Source organism: Cetorhinus maximus, chromosome 20 (genome assembly GCF_964194155.1).
Source record: "Cetorhinus maximus chromosome 20, sCetMax3.hap1.1, whole genome shotgun sequence".
NCBI lineage: Eukaryota > Metazoa > Chordata > Chondrichthyes > Lamniformes > Cetorhinidae > Cetorhinus > Cetorhinus maximus.
The window spans coordinates 12,456,475-12,461,008 of NC_135898.1; positions in this window are offsets into that span (position 1 = coordinate 12,456,475).

The following is a 4,534-nucleotide window of genomic DNA, read 5'->3' on the forward strand; positions in this document are numbered from 1 at the left end:
AAAACTTAGTGCTATGAGAGGGTTTTATTATCAGGGAGATAAAGTCCAAAGACATAGTGAAACAATGGGCATTTGCATTCAAAGTGGGAAATATGCATAAAGAAGGAGCAAGGGCTGTGTGTAAGGGAAGGCATTTTAAGATCTTATAAGTGTGAGAAGCCGTCAGCATCTATGCCTCAAGCTGCTGTCTCCAGGGACTGAAGTGAAGAGAACTCATTTTGAATTCGACTTGGTTGTTTCTTTGCTTGGGTCTTTTAAAATCTGTGTGTCTTACTGTTGCCTTAATGAAAGTGTAACTGGGAGTTACATTGATTAAGGGGATTTAGAAGTTATTACAGTAGTAACATGTAGATCTATGCATGTATTTAAAATCATTTCTTTTATTAATAAATGTTTAATCTCGTATTATATTTTTAAAAACCTATAAGACTTGGTGATCTTATTACTACTGAATTCAAGGCATGCATCTCGAAATTTATACAAATTGAAAATTAGTTGTGACAGTTGTTTCAAGTTTCCCCCTGGGATTTGAACAGCTCAACATTTACCATTGGCTTTGTCATAACAATTGTAACAAACAACATTGACTAAATACCATTTCAGTTGCTAACTTATATTCTAAACTGCAGAAAAGGTCCCCCATTTAACATATACAGCAATCAAAAATCCCCATGCCATAGTTATACTTTACTCTGTCCCTCAGGTGGACAATTCATTCCCCAGGAACCAGGCCAAAGCTATTCTCAACTCCTTTTTCAGCCAGATAAATTCAACTTCCCAAACTGACTTTTATGTTGAGCGATGAATTGGAGATACCTCTCTCTAGCCAAAGCTGGGCCAATCTTCCAACTTCTTTTAAACCCTCACGAACATGGTCTCTTCAGTCCGAGCATGAGCTCTCACCCTCATCTGCGGGTGAGCAATGGAGACTTAATGCCTCTATCTCTCTGCTCTCTCTGTCTCTCCCAGGTTCTTGCAGACTAACCATGTCTGTGAGGTTCAGTGATATTCAGGAAAACCTACACCCGCTCCTAGAATGAAATCACCCTGTGGACTCTTGCCCTCCCAAAGAACATTTCCATGGCAAAGTGAATCACATGGGCCTTGCATCCAGGTAGAAATGCTAATTAGCTATCCTTTAGACCACCAACTCTATTCTATCTTGGAATTAAATATAATTTTACGTTAAGGTATAACCATTCAGAAAACCTGATGTTCCGAACACCTCCCTGGGACTTGAGAGACTAACAGTCTATCCAACATCAGCACAGCTAGGTCATTGTTTACAGGCTTGCACCTTCTTCCCAGCAAAACCACCTGAATTCCCTTTTAACCTGGACTTGTTGTCTGCAGAATTCAGAACATGACCCCTTTCATTCCTCCATTTGACCCAGAGTCAGTTTTGAAACACCACAATCTTATAAACCTCATATTTGTGCCAATAAACCAAAATGCTTTAATCATCTGATTTAACATTGGCTTGCCCTTAAATTCTGCCTGTGAACACCAAGTCAGCAAATGAGCACTGGACTGTGTAACTGATTGCTGCAATTTCGATACTGTTCAAACTCCAGTCATATTCTCCTGCGCTCACTATAAGTTAACCAGGGTTAATGAGGGGTCTTCACTTCATATTTACAAACTACCAGGGGTGAAATTACAAATTGAATCCTGTCTCTGTCGATGCCTTAAAGCCACAATACATCAAGGATGGCTGTGTGTGCTGGAGGGAGGGGTGGGGGCGTTAATAAATGCTTCAGCTTTTCCCAGCTCTGGGGTTGGTTCCTGACTTAGCTATAAAGAGCAGCAGGGGAAATACTCAGCAAGGATTCTCAGGCACTTCCAAAATGGTACCATTGGAAAATATAATCTGATGTCCAATATAATTGACATTCATTGATTTTGGAAAGCATTCAAGGGTTCGAATCACAGAGGGCAGAATTTTATGCTCAGCACGCGGGCACGCGCCCAACACGCCCGAGTGTAAAATGCCGCGTGATGACATCAGGCGTGCGTCCTGACATCATTGCATACTCACGCAATATTCCCCTCGGTGGGCGCACGCCGGAGTCGGCTGTGCACCCACTGATAATTAAAAGGCCTATTAAGGCCATTGACAAGCTAATTGAATTCAATTCTACTCTGCCTGCCCAACCTTTACATTTTTTAGGAAACCTCATCCACGAGCGGGATGAGGTTTCCGAAAGCAAATAAACATTAAATAAAAACTTTATTTTGGAATTAAAAACATGTCCCATCTCGTGTGACAGAGTCACATGAGGGGACATGTTTTATTAAAGTTTCACTGTCTTTATTAATGTTTTATAAGAGCGCTTCAATCTCCCTGAGGCAAGTCCTGTCCCTCAGGGGGATTAAAGCACTCTTTCTCACACATGCACGAACTGAGCACGAGGCCCAGCTCCCCCTCTTCCCCTCCCCATGTCCACACAGGCAGAGCTCAGCGCAGCCGCTCGCGATCCATGCAGGGTGGGCCTGCGTGAAATCACGGTGCAAAGCCGATTGCGGCCGTAGGTCAGCTGCCCGACTGCCCCTGCCCAACCCCACTGAGCACTGTCCAGAATTGTTACAGTGCAGAAGGGGGCCATTCGGCCCACCATGTCTGCACCGGCTCTCCCAGTGAAGTTTGTGACTCAGTGCCAGTATCCTGCCTTTTTCCCCTAACCCTGCACATCGTTTCCAGTTAAGTAATCATCTGATGCCCTCTTGAATGCCTCGGTTGAACCTGCCTCCACCACACTTCCAGGCAGCGCATCCCAGCCCCAAACCACTTGTGATAAAAAGTTTTTCCTCACATTGCATTTGCTTCTTTTGCAAATCATTTCAAATCTCCATCTCTACCCCCCATCCCCTCCCCTCTCCTCTCCCCACAACCCCCCCACAACTCCCTCCCCTCCCCCCACCCCCCCCACTCCTCCCCTCCCTCCCCAACTCCCTCCCCCCCACCCCACCCCTCCCCTCCTCCCCACCATATTCTGGATCCTTTTATGATCGCAAACAATTTCTCCTTATCTACTCTGCCCAGCCCCCCTCATGATTTTGATCATCTCTATCAAATCTCCTCTTGACCTTCTGCTCTCCAACCAGAACAGTCCCAACCCCTCCAATCCATCTCCCCATCCCTGGAACCAGATTTGTAACCCTCTCCTGCACCCTCTGCAATGCGTTCACACCCTTCCTGGAGTGTGGCGCCCAGGACTGCAGACAGTGCTCCAGCTGAGATCTAACTTGGTGCCCGGTACAAACAGGCAGAATTGCTCTGGTTGGGGGAACCAACCCGATGTCGCTGGGAATCAGGCGGGCACTCGAAGCAGACGGAAGTTCAAGGCAAAGGTAAACCGCAGCTCACCTCCTGATGGGCACAGCGGGATACTGTGTCCAGCCATCCCGACTGAAGTGAGGACAGGCAGCGACCACATCAAGAGTGGAGTCACCCTCTCCGCTCGGGTCAGGGCTCTCTCTCTCTCTCTCTCTCCTGCACTGAGTGAATATTAAACAGGGGGAGTGGGATTAGCAGAGGCATTGCCTGTCTCTCTCTCTCTCTCTCTCACACTCACACTGTCTCTCCAGCAAATCAGAGACTCAACTCAAGCCAAAGCTGCGGACGGTTTGCATCTCAGCTCCCGCCCGATCCCTCCTGGCAACCTGGTCTCAAGAGGCATTCACCGGACACAGGGTTGTGGAGTCTCCAGCCGCAGGGAGCGACCAGCCCGTCACATTCTGGCCGGCCGGGATGGCTAAGGGATAGTGAGGAAGCGATTCCCGCACTCGGACAGGGTCTAAGGTATGGACTGAGCGGACTTTGACCACCAAAGAAAGTTTCCTTCCCATCCCCACCCAACCCAACCCAACCCAACTCAACCCAACCCAACTCAACCCAACCAACCAATACAGCTACTCTCCTCTGCCGCGGACACTTCTATTTCGCAACACAACCCCCAGTCCAGCGACCCAGGACTGTGACAGACAAGCTGTTCCTCTTCTCCGATCCTGAGACGGTCTTTTGCACAAGTTCACCCCGCCGCCTGGTTTAAAAAAAAAAGAGAAGACCTCCCGGTAAAACTGACGCCACCCCCAGAGAGGGCGATTATTTCACAGGGGGAAAGGGGGTGGGGGGTGGGCACTGGATGCGAAAGTCAATGGGGAATTGGCCAGCCGGTGGGTCAGGGGAGGAGAGGTGAGGGGCTGGGCCTGGCTTGCCGAGGGGACAGGCGGGCGACTCGTCTGGAAGACTCCCCATTCTCTCCCCTGGACCTCCACTCATTCCCAAATCCACCTGGTGCCCTTTCCCGCAGGAGGGAGAGAGAGAGAGAGAGAGAGAAGCAAGGAGATTGTCAATTCCTCGCCCAGGTACAGACACAACCAAAAAAACACCCACAGGTTCCTGGCCACTTGTGAACGAGCCAACATTCAGAGCCATAACCTGTTGGAGCAACAGGTCCTTTCACTGGGACTGCCCAACTCCAATCTTCAACCCTCGCTTGGACATCAGTAACAGGGGGAGGGAGGCTGAAAA